The sequence below is a fragment of the Protopterus annectens genome, chromosome 5.part0 (genome assembly GCF_019279795.1).
Source record: "Protopterus annectens isolate FY-2018-M chromosome 5.part0, PAN1.0, whole genome shotgun sequence".
Lineage (NCBI taxonomy): Eukaryota > Metazoa > Chordata > Ceratodontiformes > Protopteridae > Protopterus > Protopterus annectens.
This window is the reverse complement of record NC_056735.1, coordinates 493,200,882-493,221,987: the sequence shown is the minus strand read 5'-3', so window position 1 is coordinate 493,221,987 and position 21,106 is coordinate 493,200,882.

Sequence of the window (21,106 nt, the reverse complement as noted above, 5' to 3'; positions counted from 1 at the left end):
GGAACTTTGTGGCCTCAGCTGCTGCAAGTGTCGGGTCAGATACATTCCGAATGGGGCATTATACTCAATCATTGGTCTGATGAGTGATGAGTATAGGGAGACTATGACCTCCCTTGATCTAGATGAGAATCCCTTCATGATAAGGTGGGCAATGTAGAAGGTCTTCCTAACTACTTTAGCTACATGGGTGTCGAATGACAGACTACTATCAACCTGGGTCCCCAGGTCCCTGATAACTTCTTCTGTACTCAGTGGATTGCCACCTATTTGGTAGCTAGGGGTAACCTTAAGGGTATGACTATGCATTTTTTGGCATTTAACTTTAGGCCATGGCTCTGGCACCAGTTATCCGTTTCTGTGAGACCCTTCTGAAGGATATCTGTGTCAGATGTGTTTTCTACTATTGCTCCCAGTTTGCAGTCATCTGCAAACTTTGTCAGCCATAACCCTCCTGTGTTTGCTTGTACTTCGGAAAAGTAGATGCCAAACAAGAGTGGGCCCAGGACTGAGCCCTGTGGTACACCACTTGTGACAGGCTTTGAGTCTGACATGGCGCCAGCAACTCTGACCCTGTGGGTTCTGTCACTCAGCCAGTTTGCAACCCATCTTGTGATGTATGGGTTAACATTTAAGCTGATGAGTTTTTCAATGATACCCGAGTGGGGTATTGTATCAAAGGCCTTCGCCAGATCGAGATAGGCTGTATGGACTGCCTTTCCCTCATCAATGGCTTTGGTGACTGTTTCGAAAAAGTCAACCAAGTTTAGAAGGCATGATCTGCCTTTGACAAAGCCAAACTGGGATGGATCCAAAGTCTGCAAATTCCTATGTCTTTATTTATGAGGTCCATTATGATCCTCTCCATGGCTTTGCAGATAAGGCTTGTCAAGCTAATGGGCGGTAATTTCCAGGGGGTGGAGGCACGCCTTTGTGAAGTGGGACCACAGTTGCAGTGCGCCACCCCTGCACGTATCCAGAGGTAAGACTATGATTAAACAGCTGTCCTAGCTGTGGGTTTAATTCCTCGTTGAGTTGTGGAGCACACAGGGACACCATCAGGTCCCATGGATGCTGTGTTTTTGCTTTGGAGAGAGCAGTTCTCACTTGGGTGTTGGAGATGTTTGGGGGCTGCAATCGCTTGGTATAGATATCTTGAACCTGTCAGCCAGTATGTTGGCAATGTCTGTAGGATCAGTAATCTTCACATCATTTTGAACTAGTTCTGAGCATATCTGGGAGTTTCCTCCCAGGTTTCTAACATAGCTAAAGAAGGCCTTATGATTGTCTTTTGAGTCTTTAGCTATTTTTCTCTAAAATTTGCTTTGGATGATTTTATGAGAGCTCTTAGTTTTTTATAGTGATCAAGGGTGTCTTACCTTTTAAGGATTTTGCTCTATCTTGTAGTAGCTTCCTCCTTTTGTTGTAGAGTTTGTTTATGGCTGGGGTCCACCAGAGTGGACGCTTGCTTTTGGTACAAAGAGTCTTTGTTTTGCTTGGGATTGCCTTATCCATGCAGTCCTGCAGGTGCTGGTAGAAGGCATTTGTAAGTGATTCAGCGGCTTGGGTACTGTTTTCCGTCGGCTCGGGGCCTTAAAGGAGACCACACTAGTCTTTAGAAGTGTGAAGTCGAGAAGTTCTTTACTGTGGTCTTTTTATTTCAGGTGGGGGGGATGAGGACCTCCAGCGAGATTAGTTTGTGATCTGATCTCACCAGTGAGGGGTACGGTGTTGAACATTGTGCTCCCATGTTCGTGATGATGAGATCAAGTATGTTTTCTCCTGTGGGGATGGTGACTAGTTGTTCCATGGCATTTGAGTTTATGAATTCCAGGAACTTTTGGGCTAGGGTGTTTGGGCTTGAGTAGTGTTCCCAGTCTATATTAGGGTAATTGAAGTCACCTAGTATGATGGTGTTTGGTGATACATTTATCCCCTCTAGTGTTTTCAGGAAGGCCATGTGGAGGTTCCTGAGTTTGTGAGGGTGGCCTGTAACATGCTACAATTTGCAGAGCAGTCTTGCCTATGGTTAATTGCACCTGGATGGTCTCCGATGCATCGAGTCTTGAGGTGTGGGTGTCTTTGATGAATATGGATACCCTCCTTTCTTGGTATTGTCCGATTTTGGGGCGGAACGCATGATAAGAGGTAAAACCTGATAGTGCTGGGGTGCTCTCAGGAGCCTTGAACCAGGTTTCTGTCACTGCACAGACATCGATGTTCTCCATACTGAGAAGGGCCTCGGCATTTTGAGATTTAGACTTCTGGCATTGAGCAGCATTACCCTTAGTTTTTTCCTTTTTGTGTTCTAGGGTGGTAGGTTTAGAATTTGAGCCTTGCCTAAAAAGGCACTATGGGGGTGGCAAGAGCCTTTGCCAATATTCGAATCCCAGGGTGACAGGTGCAAGCCGCCGCAGCGTGGCTTGTCCAGCATGTCATCCCAGGCAGACAGACATTGGATCCCCTTTGAATGACACCAGAGTTTAAGCCAATTGTTAAAGCTGATCATCTTATCTCTGTATTGTGGCATCATTCTTGGTGAAGGTAGGATACTGCTCAAGGTCAGGGTCATACCTGCCTGGGCTACATAATCAGAGAGCTCCTCAATGTCTCTTTTCATGTAGTCCAAGGAGCTCAGGTCGTTTACACCAGCGTGGACAATGACTGAGTCATATTTGTACCTGCTGTTGAGAGACCTGAGTGCTTGCGTTATGTGGGATTCTAGCCTCGACAGGCAGCTTACTGTGACCTTCTCCTTACTCAGTCTGGTGTGTGTCTGACTATGGAGTCACCAATGACTAGTGTGTCTGGCATTGTGTTTGGCCTTAAGGGCTGTGACTGTTTGACACTCTGACTGTGAGGTCTATGTGTTGCAGGTGTTGTGTTCTGAGGTGGTGATTGTTTGGGTGTCTGCTTTGGTGGCCTCTGCTGTTCTGGTAGATTTTTGATCAGAGCAGTATGTCTTTGTGTGTTTATGTGTATGATTTGAGGTTGTGATGGTACTATGTGAGACTGGGTCTATAGTGTGTGTGGTAACCTTCTCCTCCTGACTGGTCTTGCCAGTCCTATGTTGAGAGAGCTCAGCCTCCAGTTTGGCTGTATAGTTGCATCTCTCGCATGTATTTGTGTTTTGTGGGAGGAGGAGAGGGTTGTCTGTACATGAGGCAATTGTAACATTGCCTCAATATTCCCAGGTTCATCAGCTGAGCAGGAGAGGACACTAGCAACTGATCCTCGACATGCTAGAAGGACTAGAAAAAAACTTTAAAAGAGATTCCGGGAACGGAGTGACCGAGAAATGGGGGTTTGCCTTTTGGGGTGCTATCTATAAGAGTGCCGTATCAAGGTAATAAGTACTGTAGGAGCAAGTGCTAGGTTTAACAGATAGAGAAAAGTCTACTTGGAGTCAAGTAGAGATGATCTTTTAGGTATTAGAGAAAGTGCTAGTAACAGGGATGCTTAAAGGTAAGATTGAAAAGAATGCACTCTGCAGTGTGCACTAGAGAAGTTAGATATGAAAGTAGGTAACTTGAGTTTTACCTGTTTAAAAGTTAAGGTTTAGTGGAGAGTTACTATTTTTAAAACAGCAAGATGGACTGAAAGGGGTGGTTACTTTTGTATTTTGGTACTATGAAATACTGTAGGATGGCCAATAAATTTAAATAATTGAAGGGGTGGGATTTCAAAAGTGATGGTTTTGTGATTACTCACATAAGCCAGTGAAAGTAGAGAGAAATGAGATATATGGTCAGATTAACATAAGAGGCGGGGAACTAGAAAGACAGTGGTATTTAACAAGACAACTTAAATGGCTGGGAGGGAGGGGAAAAATTCTGCCTGACTCAGAACAGAGAGAGCTGTGGTCTCTTTTGAAGTTTTAATATGCTGTTAAACAGAATGCAAACAAAACACAAGGTAAAGAAAACAAACTACAGTATTCAAAATATAGAAAGGCAATACAGAAATACAAAAAATAACAGCAAACTAACCTTTCCTTCACAGCAAAGTGTAGCAGAGTCTGGATGAGCCTTTCTGGTAAAGCATTATTCTTTACTTAGACATCTCCCACACCAGGACATCCCGATGTTCAGCCAGTATACCAAAGTCTTGTGATCTTGTATGTGCCATATGTCACATGTATGCTCCCCGCACAGGATGTAGGACATAAAAATGACGTACAGATGCAGTTACCCAGAACTGAATTGTCCCAGTAGAGAATGGTCTCCACAGGACAAAGGAGTCCATGCACATCCAGAAGGAGAAAATGCAGAAGAAAAAGGGGAGACCCTCAACCTGAAGGTAATCCAGAACAAACAAGAAGGCGTTGGAGCTAGACAGCGAATACTGCAGCAGTGAAGAGGACATCTACTTTTATGGTAAGATTTTACACAACTGTACTGTGTCATTTTATGTCAGTGTTGCAGTATTCTAAACAGAAGGGAGAGTAAAAAAGTTCAAGAAACAGAATGTGAGATGGAAGACTGAGATGAGGTCTCAACAGACTCATACACAATAGTTCTAGCAAAACCTGCTCTGGCCCTAGAAACCATATCCAACTTATAATGCTTAGTAAAGGCATGCACAGAAGACCAAGTAACAGCTTCAAAGATGGAATTGGTGTCCAACCCCTTGAAGAAGGCATCAGAAGCGGCAGCAGCCCTACTGGAATGAGCTCTTAATGGTAGATAACGATTTGCCATGAAAAGAATAACAAAAAGAAATTGCCTCAAATATCCAGAAGGAGATGGTTTGTTTAGAAATAACCAAACCCAGTGTCCTGGGATGCAAGGAAACTAAAACTGGTCAGGCTTAACAAATGTCCTTAGTTTTATCCAAATAGCACTTGAGCTGTCTGTGAAAAGAAAAGGGAAAAAGGAATGGAGTTGTCCTGACTCATTCAACAACAGCTCATTTACTATCTTAGGCATAAAAGAAGTATAAGTATGAAGGGAAACCCTGTTCCTGTGAAACAAAAACAAAAAAGCAGGAATGGCAACAAGGGCCTGGAGCTCAGAAAACCTCTGAGCACAGCTAAGAGTCAGCAACAGAACAGTCTTCCAGGTACAATGTTGCAAAGAAGCAGAATCTGCAGGCTCAGAATGAGCCCGAGTCAATTTTTCCAAAACAAAATTAAGGTCCTAAGGAGGAGGAATAGGTTTCCTTGGTGGCCTTAGATGCAGAATGCCTTTAAGAAATTGTTTGACTGCAAAACAAGAAGCCAAGAGAGGATTCAAGGGCAGATAAGCAGAAATAGTTGACAAATGGGCCTTCACAGAAGAATAGGCCAAGCCAGACTGGAGCAACTCACACAAATAAGAGAGGATCAAAAGGACCTCCACTGAAAAAGGGTCCTGGTTATGAGCATGGCCACAGACAGAAAATCTTTTCATTTGGACATGTAAGATTTTCTGGTTGAGGGTTTCCTTGCCTCCTGTAAAACCCTGAGCATGTCCTCAGGAAAAAAGGTACCTAAAAGAGATCAAAACCCTATCACCCACAGTGTCAGTTGAAGAGTGGACCTTGAACTTTCAAGTGACCACATGACGCCCTCCATCCCATGTCTGAGGTATTGGTGAACAGTTTTTGAGAAAGAACTGGAGGTTAAAAGGGCAGGCCTGTGTTCAGAGCAAACTGTTTAATTCACCAATCAAATTCCTTCTTTAGACAGTGAAGAAGAGGTACACTGAAGTCCAGAGGGTGACAGTCCTGCATCCCAATGACACATGATCCTTAGGAGGAGCCAGAACAGACTTTTGGAAGTTCATAGTGAACCCCAGACTTTGAAGAAGAGATCCTGTGACAAGTGACTGGAAGAAGGTGCCTGAAGCAGTAGGTTTTCTCAACAAGGAAGAATCTGAATGCCTTGGAGCCTGCAGAAAGCAATCATAGGAGCTAGACAATTTGTAAATACCCTTGGGGCAGTAGAGAAGCCAAAGGGAAAAGCAGAGAGCTGAAAATGAAAGGAAGAAACAGAGAAATGTAAAAACTGCATGAAAAGAAGGTGAATAGAAATAGTAGGCATCCTTCAGATCCAAAGACACCAGAAAAGCCTGGGATAGTAAAGGAGGAAACGGTTTGAAGAGTAGGTATTTGAAAAGACGGGACCTTGGGAAAGGTGTTGGGCAGGGATAGATCCAGAATAGGTCTCTAAGTTCCCCCCTTTCGAGGATTCAGGAACATTGTGGAATAAAAACCATTTCCCACTTGGCAAAGGGAAACAGGTTGAAGGGTTACTTGGTTCACCAGTAACCCTAGAACCTCTGGGAAATGAAGAAGTTGCTCTAGAGGAGGTTGAGGAATCTCTGAAAAAGGAGGGAAAGACTTCCATACCATGAAGTAACCCTGACGGATGATAGATGGAACCCAAGAGTCTGAAGTGATGAGAAGCCAATTTGGAAGAGAGAGGAAGAGCCACAGGGACAAAGAAACCTGGTCTAAAAGAAGGGGGAAGCAAATTGTCAAAGAGAAGCAGGTTTAACAGATGAAGGATGCTTCAGAAACATAGAAGTCTGAGAAGCCTTAGCAGAGGAGGCTCACCTATCACCCTTCCTGCCCTTGGAGGTCTGGTGGGGTTGCCTGTGGATAAAAGCAGATATAGAAGGGTAATTTCTCTGGAACCTAGGGACAGGAGAGACAAAAATATGTTTAAGGTCGTGCAAGGCCTTGCCTTTCTTTTGAAGAGACTTAAACAGGTCAGCTGCAGCAGTCTCAGAAAGATGTTTATTATGCAAAGGAGCATCCAAGAACTTGGCCTTAATGTCCTCAGGCAAAGAATGGTGTTGAAGCCAAGAAAAATGCTTCATGACAGTCACAAAAGCTGCAGCCATTGGAAAGGCATCAGCAGCTTCATATCTACACTTGATAGCATGGTGAGCCTCTTGAGAAGTAGAAGCTAAAATAGATAAGGCAAACGATTTGCTTTCAGAATTAGGGAGGTCAGGAATAACCTGACAAGCCTGAGCAATCAAGGCCAGAGCATACCTGGTCATGTGGGCCTGGTAATTAATAGCCCTAAAGGCCAAAGTAAAAGCAGTGTAAACCTTCTTGCCAATTCTCTCCATTGCTCTACTATCTGTATCAGAAGGCAAAAGTTTGGAAGAGGGCAAGAGCTTGTAAGGTTTATTAGAAAACACTGACACCACAGCAGGATCAGCAGAAGGACACTTAAATAAGAATTGACAATCCTCAGGAACCTTATAGAACCTATCAGATTTCTTACGAGCAGGAGGCTGAAAATCAGGAGACTTAGAAGCAGCAGTGAAAGTGTCTAACAAGGCAGCCAATACAGGAGGAACTGCAGATGGTTTATGAGTATCCACCTAAAGCAACTGATAATATCTCCTCTGAATATCAGACACTTAAGAAAAATCCCACTTAAAGTATTCCATCATGCTAGCAACTGTGTCACCAAAGGACAATTCCTCAAAAGGAAACTGGCTAATAGACTCCTTTTCATCAGTATCATAAGCCAAATGTGAAGGCATCTGTAAAGAATAGGACAAGGACCCCATCATCAGACTCTGAATCCTCAACCGAGGAATACAGTACCTTAGACAATGTAGAAAGTGTAGCGGTCCAGTGAGGAGCAGTCACCAAAACCCCTTGGGAAGGCTTCATGGCCATCAAGGCAAAAAAAAAAACAAGCCCTAAGTAACTCTTGCAATTCCCCTTGAAGGTCCGTAGGATGGACCAAAACATGCTTCACCTTTTGTCTTTTCTTGGAAGGGATGTCAACCATAACAAATACTGAGGGTTCCGAGATTCATTAAGAATACTTGGAACCTCCTCCCTGACCAATATTTGTGGAATCCCTGTAGAACCCTCCGAGATAGTCAACTGCAGTTCCTCCTCGACATCCAGACCAGACGCCTGCAAAGCCTCACAGGATATGCAAAAAGATGGCTGCATGTCAGCCTCTGACAGAATCATGGCAGAGGAATCCAAGGTAGACTTAGAATGGCCTACAAAGCTATTACTCATTCTAGAGAGATGTCCAATGGAGGCTGTACAGCTAAAGAATCCATCTGAGACTACATGGCCTTGGACGTTTCTCAGGGTTAATGGATTCCACAATATTACCCTGGCTAACTGTTTAAGCCATTGGTTTTCAAGATAAATGGCTAGGGAAGACAAACTACGTCTGAGTGTCTTAGGCACAAATGCCTTACAGATACTACAAGAGGTAAGGTTGTGGCAAGCACCCAAGCAAAAGAGACACTGTTCATGCTGATTATTATAGGGAATCTGCCTCCCACACTGACATTTACCCTTCTTGGATGACATGAACTGTAGATAAGCAAAATAAAATACAAGACCAAAGGGAAAAAAGCATCCGCAATGGGGCACTTATATGACAGCAAGGTATTCAACACAGCAACAAGACATTCAGACCAACAAGCAATAAAGGCGTTCTGGGTGTCTGTGGCCATATGTCACTTTTATGCCCTACGTGCTGTGCAGGAAGCACATGTTTGACATATAGCATGTACAAGATCATAAGGCTTTGATATATTGGCCGAACATCAGGCTGCTCTAGGTGGGAGATCGTTGTAGTAAAGAATATTGCAACAGTGATATAGAAAGGCATGTTATAATACGTACAGGAAATGTAATTTAAAAAGGCTACCCCAGACATATTAGTTTTACTTTTTTTCTTGTCTGTATTACAAGAAAACAGATTTGCAGAATTTCTTATCTTTTTTGTGTAAAGTCACTATACAAGCCGTATATTCAAAGGTATTGATATCTCCTCCACAAGCCAATGCTGGTGTCATACTAAAGAAATACTGATGTTGGCTGCCATGCATTCTACAGAAAAGCAATATTGGTAGGTGCATCTTCAGCTCTTCTTGCTGCTTCAAAAATTTTTAGTTGCTTGATTGTTTTTTGGGAGGTTTTTTTCTTTTCATTAGTAAGTAGTTTTTCAGTCATTCCAGGTCATCTTTTCTCTTGGTTTCAGGTATTTATCATTATTTGCGTTAAAGTATTTTATTCAGTGTGATAACTTTCTGCAGCAGTCTGTAAGCGTAGGTATGGCAAACAGATTGTACCTAAGGATTTCCACTTTGGTTCCTTATTTTGTTTGGGAACTTCCATACAGTGGATAAACATGAACACATCAACAGAGACACCAAAGAAAACATTTAGAAGCTCTCCTTATTTAAAATAGCTCCAAAAATTAGAGAAGGAAATCTAAGACTAAACATAAAAAGCCAGGTAAAACAAAGTTTTACATTATAGGAAGTAGTTATATGGGGGGGTAACAGGATCACCATAAAAATCAAAAGAACTATGGACATCCACGGGAAATTTTCTAAGATTGTGCATAGTTTTCTGTGAACCACAAATATTAAGGGATTTTGCAAGAAACCAAAAGTACTAATAGGATAAAATAGAGATAAACTTAAACACTGCATTTCTTTGCTTTAAAACAGCAATAATGGAAATTAAACCTCAAATAACATCTAATTTATTGATTATAAAATGCAAATTTTATTTATAGAGTAGTAGAAATCTGTTTTCATACCCCATCATTACTTAAAAATTATTTTTATAATACATTCAAGTGGCCAGAATTGCATGTTCTATGATGCATCATAAGTTGTTACAGCTAGTTTATCAAAGATTGTATTATGTGCTGATTATCGCTTATAGTTTTTTAACCTCAGACTGAATTCTTTTTAACAACTGTAATCATATTATTTGTGTATGTGTCTGTGCCATATAGCCGAGTGGCCAGCAGGCCTTTATTTTTAACATGTGGGATATAGCCCACAGGCGACCCGACATCCGACCAGTATACCAAAGCCTTTAGGTTGTCATAGGCTACACTGTAGGTCACTAAAGTAGGGCATAAAAGGGATGTCCGGATGTACCCTCCTCAGAACTTCTTTGCTGCCAGTCCAAATGACATCCTTTGATCATCGTTCTGATTGCCCGAGTTGTTGTTGTGTTATACTGGTGTACCTTGGCTCAGATAAGTGCCCCATTGGGGTGTTTTTTCCTTTTGCTTGGTTGCTTTGTTTATATTTGGGGTTAGTGTCATCCAGAAGGGGAAAATGCAATGTAGGAGACAAATTCCCCATAAGGATCACCACGAGCAGTGTCTGTTTTGCTTGGGGGCTGCTCACGACCATACATCTTGCAGTATTTGTCAGACCTTTGTCCCTAAAGTGCTCAGAAGCCACCTTTCCTCCCTCAAAATTTATCTATAGAATTCAACATCTAAAAACGCTTAGCTCAGAGCTCGATGGAAGGTGCTTCTAGGCCCGAAGTACAACCACCAATGATGAGGATGGCCAAGACTGCTAGGTTGGATTCTATGGCTGTGCCTCCCTTATCAGATGTCTCTCTTGAGGCTGAAGAAGGCTTGGAGGTTCACCAGGTTCCCTGTTGGCATTCCTCTGCTATGTCCAGTTCAGAGACCGGTATGGATTTGGATGCTTGGATGTCCTTGGAGGCCTTGCAGGCATCTTTCACAGAAGTCAAGGAGGAACCATGACTTGTGATTATGGAAGGAGTTAGGGGTATTCTGCAAATCTTAGTGAGGAAGGAACTGCCAACTATGATTGTGGAGTGCAGACCTACCTCTGGACCTTTTACCTTTCATAAGGCAGATGGCCATTTAAAAAAGAAACAGAAAACAAAGCATTTATCTCCTGCTCCCAAAGACACACGGAGTGATAGGCAGAATTTTACTCAGGACCTGTTTAAGACCCTTGTGGGTTTGAAACTGGCTCAGGGAGTTTCTGTCCAAGCTGCTCCTTGGTTGACTTCCTCTTCCAAAAGGGTTAGAAATCAGGATTCATCCGATGAAGAGGTCGATTCTGCTGAGTACTCCTTAGCCTACTCCACACAGATTCCTTCTGCTTTAGACCACGGCTCTGAGGAGGAGGAATCCACCAGTCCAGACTCTTCTGTTGAAGAGATCTATTTTGGGGATACCATTGCAAGGATGATGGAGTATTTCAAATGGGATTGCTCCAAGGTGTTTGATGTGCACAAGAGATACTATGAGATGGATTCCCCTGAACCCTCTGCTGTACCTCTTGTTTTGCCTGCCTTTCTGGATTCCTTTTCCTCTGCTTCACAGGCTCCAGATTCCCACCCCCTTGCCCCTAAGAAACCTGACAGTTTCTATAAGGTGCCAGAGGACTGCAAACATTTATACAAGTGTCCTTCTGCTTATCTATCTGTAGTTTCTGTGGCTTCTGATAAGCTTGCCAAACTACTACCTTCCACTAAGTTTATTTCCTCTGATGAGGATAGTATGGAAAGGCTGGGCAAAAATGTATACACTTCTGCCAACCTTGCCTTCAGAGCCATTAATTATGAGACTCACATGACCAAGTATATCTTGGCCCTGCTTTCTCAGACTTGCCAACTTTTAGCTGATCTTCCTGGTTCTGAGGTTAGGACTTCTGCCTTGTCTCTGTTGGGGGCTTCTTGTCAAGTAGCTAGACACTCCATTAAGTGTAGTTATGATACAACACATGGTTCTTCCAAAGCTTCAGCTTCTGGTTGTGTGCTGAAGAAATATTCCTGGCTGTGCATTCAACCTTTGCCTGATGACATTAAGGCTAAGCTGCTGGATGCCCCTATGGATAACAAGTGTTTGTTTGGTACTGCTGTTGCAGATAGTACCTACAGGAAAACGGTAAGGAGTTGCAGGATATGAAACATATTTTTGTTTCTCCTGTTTCTAATTTTCAAAGGAATTATCCTTCTAAGTCAGTCTTTGTTGGTATGCAGTCTTGACCACAGCAAAAGAGTAAAACAGGAAGTAAAAGAGTTCCTCTAGGTAAGCCCACTCAGAGTACTCCTGTTCAAAAGCAGCCTTTTCCTGACAAAACATGACCTAACTACCACTCTCTTCCAATCACATTCCGCTTTATCTTGTCTGTCTCTCTCTTTTCCTCTTTGGTCACGCATTACCCAAGCCTCTTGGGTCCTTTCCATCATTCGCTTAGGCTACTTCATGGTTTTGAAATCTCTTCCTCCCTTTATGGGCATTCTTCAACCTCCTTGAGACCAGTTAAATCTCTTTCCAGAGGATATTCAAGAACCTCAGGCTCAAGGCAACATTCAAGAAGTCCCTGCTGCCCAGAGGGGGAAGGGATGTTACTCCAGAATGTTTCTGGTTCCAAGAAAAGAAGGCACTCGGAGATCCATTCTGGACCTTTCTCAACTAAACGCCTTCCGGAAGGTGCCTACTTTTTGAATGCTTTCACTTCAAACCTTGTTTCTTGTCCTTCTCCTTCAGGCCTTCCTTGTTTCTCTGGATATCAAGGATGTTTACCTCCACATTCTTATTCATGCTCTTTTCAGGAAGTTTTTGCGTTTTTGTGCTGCTTCCTTGCATTTTGGCCTTTCTACTGCCCCAAGGGTATTCACCAAATGCCTAGCACATGTGATTGCTTTTTGCAGATTTCAGGGGATTCAGGTATTCTCCTATCTGGACAAACTCCTGTACCAGGCATCCTCTCCAGACGTTTTTTTTTTGCAAAATCACCACTTTGCCATGTCATTTCTGCAAGGCCTAGAATTCACTATAAATTTCAAAAAGGCTTCTCTTACTCCTTCTCAGGACCAGGTGTTCCTGGGGTGCAGGATATAGACAGTGTCTATGCTGGTATCCCTACCTCTTCCAAAGGTTCAGACACTGATTGTTTACTACCAGAATCTTCTTCTCCTGCCCTCCATTACAGCCAGGGAGTGTTTGAGAGTTCTGGGGTTTATAGCTTCCACCATTCATGTTCTCCCTCTAGTCAAACTTCACATGAGGAAGCGCCAGTGGTTCCTAAAATCAGTGTGGCAACAGCATGCGCACCCCCTAGATTTTCTAGTTCCTCTTCTACTCTGCCTAAAGAAAGAATTGTAATTGTGGATTCATCAATGTCCGCGAAATCCAGGCCTTTCTATTCATCCACATCTCTCAGTTCAGGAGTTGTTCACATATACCTCAGATGTTGGATGAGGTGCAACTTTCGGCTTTTTCAAGGTTCAAGGTGCTTGGTCTCCTCTTCAACAGAAGGAGCACATCAACATCAGAGAAATGAGGGCATTGCTGACAGCTCTACATACTTTTCATCCTCTCCTCTCTCCAGGACTTCTCAAGGTGTTCACAGACAACACTACAGATCTTTGGTATTTGAACAAGTGTGGGGGGATAATGTCCTACCTCATTTGCTGGTTGACACTCCTGATTTGGGATCTTGCAGTGAAATATCAGCTGGCCCTTCACACAGTGTTCATTCTTTCAGCTCAAATTTCAGTGGTAGACACTCTTAGCAGGTCCTTGACTCAATCTCAGAAATGGATGCTTCACAGGGATATGTTTCTGGACATTACCCACCAGTGGGGTTATTCCTAAAGTAGATTTATTTGCCTCCCCTATGAACAAACAGCTTCTACAATTTTGTGCCAGGGGTGCAAGCCCTCTGGTGTGGAAGGTGGATGGACTCTTATTCTCATGAAAGGGGATGTTTCTGTATGCCTTCCCTCCCTTTCCTCTTATTCCAAAAGTCCTGTCCAAGATTCAATAGGATTTTCCAAAAATCTTGCTGGTGACTCCCTTTTGGCCATAGCAGCATTGCTTCCCTCTTCTTCTCCACCTAGCCAAGGGCCATCACCACAAGTTACCTCACAGGGTGGACTTATTAACACAAGACAAGGGATCACTCATCCATCCTCACTTGCCTACTCTTCAGCTGACTCTGTGGGTAATAGGATTTTGATTTCACATAGACACTTTTTTTTCTGAGGGTGTGCTTAGGGTCCTGCAGGAGGCCTGGAAGCCCAATACCAGGAAATCGTACTTAACAAAATGGAAGAGGGTTTCTATTTGGTGTCATTCAAGAAACCTAGATCCACTTAATGTGGATGTTCCTTTGGTTCTATCTTATTTGTGTTAATTGCTCAATGCTGGTTTGAACTACTCTTTGGGTAAGCCTAATTTATCGACTATTTCTGCTTGTATGCCTTTATCTCCTGCTTTAGCTTCTACATTTGAAGCTAAACAGTTTCTTAAGGGCATCTTTCATATTAGACCTCCCATGAGGCCTGTTCCCCCTCCCTGGGAAGCTTAATTTTTTGACTCAGGCTCCATTTGAGCCTGCTGCCTCAGCTTCCTTGCAACATTGTTTCTGGAAAACTGTTCTTCTGTTGGCCATTACTTCTGCCAGATGGGTGTCTGAGGTTCAGGCTCTTATGGCTTGCCCCCTTTTCTTATTTTTTCATAAGGACAGAGTGTCCCTGAATACTAATCCTTCCTTTATGCCTAAGGTGGTGAATGAGTTGTCCTTGAATCAGTCTTATTCAATTGCCTATTTTTTTCTCTTCTTCACAGTCTTCTAGTGAGAGGGTTCTTCACACTTTAGACGTGCATAGACAAATCAGATTTTACTTGGATAAGACTAACACTATTAAAACGTCTGATCAGCTGATCATCAGACTGGTTGTTGCAGTGACTATCCTACTGCTTGTTACAGGATCCTGCATAACACTCTGTTTAATTCTGATCAGCAAGAAATACTAATAAACAAAATCCCTGTTTATGCTTACTTAGTCATTGTGGCCTCCAATTGCCTAACTGCACAGTGTCCCAATGTGAAAACAAGGCTGCTAATTTCTGCATAACACTTGCAATGACCTGGTTAAATGCAAAAAAGGGACTATTGTGGATGCCATTCACATAATCCAGTTACAGTAACTACAAGCTTAATTCTGGACTACATAAATCCCTGATGTTCATAGTCAGTGTTGCAGTACTAATCCTTGGGAGTTTCTGCCATGCAGAAACCCACAGCTGGCCTGATTTCCAAAGTCTGAGCATCATCCTAAGCTGTCAGATGCTCAAGGATTGACATCTGGATGTCAGAATATAAGAAGGGCATCCATCAGCGCCATCTTCAGTTCTTTCTAGCCATGCAGCCCAATGATCTTCACATGTGTTTTATATGTTCGCAGTCTATTGGTCGACTTGTGTTTCCTGAGTTCCTGTGCTCCAGACAGGTAAGTACCCTGTTGAGGAAATTTCTCCTTTAATGTTCAGTAAAGTTAATAACTATTTGCCAGTAGGAAACAAATCCCACATAAAGATTTTCATTGGTTTTGCTTGTTTTGATTGGAGCCTCAGCATGACTTCTCTGACTGCTATGATTCTGCCATGTTTTGTACAAAAAACCCTTAAATATAGGGCCGAGGTACTCACAGCTCATATGGAGTTCTCATCATCAACTTGTTTACTAGCATCGCAACTTCCAATTTCTGCAGGTCCCGCAATCACTCCAACAGCTGCTGATATGATCCCAAAAAAAGAGAAAAGACAAAAACCTAGGGATACAGAGGCTGCAGAAAAAACTACTGTGCCAGCTTTTAAGTCAACCGAACACCTTGCTGAGGTGCCTTTGCAGCCCCCATGATTGATGACTGCTAGGACAGTCCCCTCTGGTGTAACCCTGTGGGAGGCCGCCATGGTCCATGGCCTACCCACAACTACCACCATCACTCACACATCAGTCAGGTCTTATGCTGCTATGCAGGCATCAGATTTTGAAGTCTGAGAAGTCGTTCTGGAGGGAGACCTTATGTGTCCCCTAAGTACCGACATTCCTACCAAGATTGCAGTCTGACAACCGCATCTATCAGCCATGTCTGTTAAACAATCTAAAAAACTGAAATGCTGTCTCACCTTGGACTTGCTCTTGCATCTCAGACCAAAGTCTAGAATCTGGTCAAGATACCACAGGAATTCATGGCTTTCATTAAATCCAGAGAACCCACACAGCCATTTTCTGAGGCTTTTCTGACTCCGACTAAAGGAAAATGGAAGTAGGCTTCTAACAGGAGGAAGACTCCTCATCCTCTGAAGATGAGAAACAGCTCTCTTTGTTCAGGTCATTTACAACTCCAAACTTTCTCTTCAGCTTCCCTACCCAAAGACCTTTCCTTCAGAGACATATTGCACAAAATAAAAGAAGCTTTTAACTGAGAAAGTAAGCAGTTCTCCCAGGCACAGATTCATTACAGGGAACTATTAAGCTTACCTTCTCTTAGACCATTGGCTTTTCCTCAGCACACATTATACTAGATGATGTTTTTGAGGACATAGCCCTACACCCTGACTCCTTACCACCTGTGCCTAGGAAACCAGACAGGTTTTACAGAGGGCTTGACTTGCACAAGCATCTCTACAAAACCCCCAAAGCTGATCCCTCTGTGGTCTCCAAATGACTCTACTAAAGGGGTTTCCAAAGGACCATGTAGGCATCCCTTAATAATTAAGTGAGAGCAGATGTCTGGACAGGTTTGGCAAGAAAATGTATACTTCTGCAGTCCTAGCCATGAGAGCTTTTAACTGCCAATTCCATATGATAAAATACTTGGAATCACTTCAACACTTCAAGATAAAATAATAGCAACACTTGATTCCATGTCAGATAGAACCTTGTACAAAAAGGTTCAGAACATAGCTAGAGAAGCTTTACAAGTAGCCAGACACTCCCTGAAATGTGGCTGTGGTGGTTTAGATGTTTCTTGTAGAGCAGCTGCCACAGGTTTGGTTATCTACAGACATGCACATCTGAGAACTCAGCCAATGTCAGACCAAGTAAAAGCAGAGTTATTGGATGCTCCACTAGACAAAGAGTTCCCTTATGGAACTCCAGCTGAACAAGTCTTCAAGAAGATAAGACAGAAAGACAAACAAATTAAAATTGTCAAAGAATTCTACTTGTCCCCAACCCCAATATACAGTAGCAACTACCCCTCTAAACCTTGGCTTTTTCCACCCAGACAAGACAAGGGGAAGCCTCATGAAAAAAGACCAAGGCAATCCAGAAGATGGCAAGCAGAACAGCCACAGAGATTGAGTGCCACCAAAGAGCACACCCAACAACAAAGAACAACTGTGACTGTGTGCTAACCCCCCCCCCCTTTCTGAACCCCTGGCAGGAAAACTTTCCCTCTTCTTAAGCCAGTGAAGGACCATCACAAGGGATTAATGGGTACTCCGCATTGTAGAAAAGGGATACTGTATTCAATTCAGGGAAATCCCTGCCCCCTTTTTAGGCATACAAGACCTCCAAAGGAACAAGAAAACCTTTCATCCCTGATTATCAAAGATTTACTTCAGCAAGGGTCTATATAGCCACTTCCCATAGATCAAGGGGGAAAAGGCTTTTCTTCAAGGGTTTCCCTGGTGCCAAAAAAGAGGAAGCCTGGAGACCTGTCCTGGATCTTTCAAAGTTAAACAAATTCCTCTGCATGCCAAAATTCAAGATGCTTACTTTGCAAAAGCTGCTACCTGTGATTTTTCAGGATGTCTCTGTGGTCGTTATTGACCTAAAAGATGCTTACCTTCATGTTCTTATAGCAATCAGGCACAGACAATATCTACGATTCATACCAGTTTTGAGCTCTACCATTTGGTCTGTCTACTACCCCAAGAGTTTTTACAAACTTCTTGGCAACCCTGACAGCACATTTCAGAATGCTGGAGGCACACATATTTCTTTACCTTGACAACCGTTTCATCCATGGAAGCTCAACCTCAGAGACTCTGGATGCCCTCTAAACCTATGTAGACTGCTTTTAAAAGGTGGGCCTCACTTTAAATATACAGAAGTCTTAGATGACATTGCAAACAGGAATCCTTTTTGGGAGCCCTGATAGACTCAATCCAACAGAAAAAAATGTCTCTGTCAGGACAAGATGGTTTCCTGATGGATTACTTGAAAAAGACACAAAACAACTTATCTAGGGCAGACCCTTCTTAAGGATCTTAGGGTACATGGCGTCATGGATACTTATGGTCCATTTAGCAAAGCTATACATGAGGAAACTCCATACACGAGGAAACTCCAGTGGTTTCTCTTAAATGTCTGGGAGCAACACTCCCATTCCATAAAAAACATTCTATCTTTGCTATCGTGCCTCAAGAAGGAACTCTTATGGTGGAAGGATAGCATACAAAAGAACCCAGGAGCAATTTTCCACTGTCTCAGACAGACAAGTCCACTACCACAGACAGCTTAGACCTAGCTTGGGGGGGCCCACTTAGATCCTCTGAGGGTGCAGGGCGTTTGGTCCCCACAACAGAGAAAATTGCATATCAATCAAAAGGAAATGCTAGCGGTCTTCCTAGCCATAAAAGCTTTCTTCTAACAGCATGCAAGTCCGGAAACTCTGCAAATCTGGACAGACAATACCATAGTTGGATCTATGTCATATCGGCTAATGGCCACATTGTCGAAAATATCATCTCATCGACAGTGCAGTCCATTGAACCATTCTGTCTGAGAATGCATTATAGTGGGGATCAGGGAATTTGCCCTTTTCCCCACTGTAGTGTGATCCTGGAGCTGTTATATATAATTATCAGTGGGGTGTTGGGGTTGACGGCTTGCATTGTCAACAAAGTGACATTCATCATTGTGGCCGTTCACTATTATAGCCCCTACCACAGTCATGTGGTACATAAACAAACAAGAGGGATTATTTTCTTGCTCACTGTGCAGCCTTACTAGAAAGATCTGGATGTTAGCTCAAGACCCTGTTATCGGTAACATTTCATCATTTGCATAAAAAGTTGCTGCCATATCACTCCATATCCATATACTCTTTCCAGTTGACAGTAGGTGTACATCAGGGTTCAGCTCTGAGTTCACTTTTGTTCATACTGTTGGCGGATTACATTAGCAATCAGGTCTGAAGGGACAGATCAATAAAAGTGCTATATGCAGTTGATGTGGCTTTACAGGCAGAATCTGAGCAAGGATTTCAGCAAATAATAGGGAAATAGAATGCAAAACTAAAAGCATATTGGATGAGCCCAAGTGCAGATAAGAATGTTGTAATGGCAGCAAATGAGGAAAATCAAAAGAAGCTGAGTATTGCGGTAGAAAGGGAAATAGTGGAACTGGTTAACAGCTGCAAGTATCTGGGAGAGGTGGTTGAGACAAATGAACTCTGATTGAAGAAGTCAAAGCTAGAGTCAGCCAGTTGGCACAGAGAGTTAGGTTTAGTGTATGACAGAAGCATGCCGAAGAAGATGAAATATAAGGTGTACAAAACAGTGGTTTGACCAGTACTAGTGAATGGTACAGAAACCGAGCAGTAAAAGCAGAGCAGTTGAAGAACCTAGAGCTGATGTAGATGAAGTACCTGAGGTGGGTGGTAGGTTGTACACTGCTGGACAGATGAAGAAATGAGGACATCAGAGCAGAAGCCAAAGTAATTGCAAAGAAGGTCAAAAAGAACAGATTAGAGTGCTTTGGACATATGTGCAGGAAAGCAGAAGACAATCTGGTGAAGAAAATTTGGGACAGACATGAAGAAGACATGAGGGTGTCCAGCAAAGAGATGGATGGATTGTGCAAGAGAACACCTGCAACAGTCAGACATGACTGTCGAAGAAAGCAGGAGAGTGGCATTCAAATGAGAGAAATAACAGTTGATGTAACACCCCGATCACATGTAGAAAATTGAAAAAAAAAGGGGGTTCAGGATGATTTGAGTGATCAGAATTACATGTCTTGTGATACTTGATAAGTTGCTACATCTATTTTATCAAACTTTATCATGTTCTCATTAATGCTTACAGATTTGTAACCTCAGACTGAATTCTTTATAACAATTATAGATTTGCTATTTGTGTAAGTCTAATTTAGACAGCAGAAAAGCAAGCAGGCCCTTATTTATAAATAACACTTCAAGTTCCAAGAGACCAAGTGTTGTTAGATCAAGGGCATGTGATGCTAAATAAATAATATTTTAGTTATTTCTTAGAAAAAAATGATGAATATCCAATAAAAATTAAGTGACATGTTAGTAATCGGAAAATCTTAAGATAACATAAGCCCAGCCTGTTACAATTGGCCATAAAAAGGTCAAAGGTAAAATGGTTAAGGGTGCAGACTGCAAGCTAAGTTTTCTTTCAAACTGACTGACAGTTCTGAAATGATGCTTTCTTGTTTGCAAATAGGAAAGTAGAAATTGTTGATCATTAGAGAAATAAAATGTCAACTGCTTTTCTTATTTTTGATAAAGTGTTGTTTCTTAATATTATTTCCACGACAATAGTAAATTCATCATATATTGATGAATATGATTATCAGGAATGTTTGTCATGCTAAATGGTCAAAACACAAAAGATAGATCAAAACATGCCAAATATTCACTTCACTGATAATATAAATAATACCCAATAGCCAAAAGATTGAAAAAGGGAAACAAAATTTTTAAGCTATAAACCATAAACTCTTCAGAGCAAATTTGTCTGAGTAGTGATGGCATTACTGTAAGGTCTTTTTTAAGCTAAGGTTTAGGGTCATTGGCAGGGTTAAGGACAACATGCTTTACTAAGGTGGGCAGTGGGACTTCAATTCCCCTCCCCTACCTTAGTAATGCATGCTAACCCTAACCATGCACCTTACCTTAGCAAAATCCTTTTCTTAACACTGCCACTATACAAGACAGCTCGGACACACACCACATGAACATACTTGTACACAGTACTAAATCTATTTACTCTATCCCTAACCCACAAATACTTGCACATCCACTAAATCTAGCCCCTTACCTGGACCCTAACTCTAATCCTAACCAGCGAACACTTGCAGTAGACTAAACCTATCCCCTTACCTAACACTTCCTCTAACCCTCGCACATGCACTAAATCCATCCCCTTATCTAACCCCTGCTTTAATCTTAACCCATACATGCTCCTACACCAAATACACAGCCACTTACCTTTGTCAACAAAACACCCAGTTGACTAAAATGCTGATTGCCCAGTCTGCCGTTTGAAGAAACTGCTCTGCATTGCACTTTGTTGACCAAAGAAGTGATTAACAAAATGTTCTGCAGCCATACAAGATATACATATAGATATACTTCAGCAAACTGTGGTGCTTTTGATTTTAGAGCATTTTTCTAACCTTTCAATCCATGTCTGTGATATGGCCCGTGATATTTAGCAGACGTAAGTAGCTGCAGCAATAATAATGAAACCACAACTTAACAGACAGCAAAGGCCAAAAATACAGTTTAATGCAAGACTTTGGCTGAAGTAATGATTTTATATTCTCACTCTTTCTCTCCCTGTCTT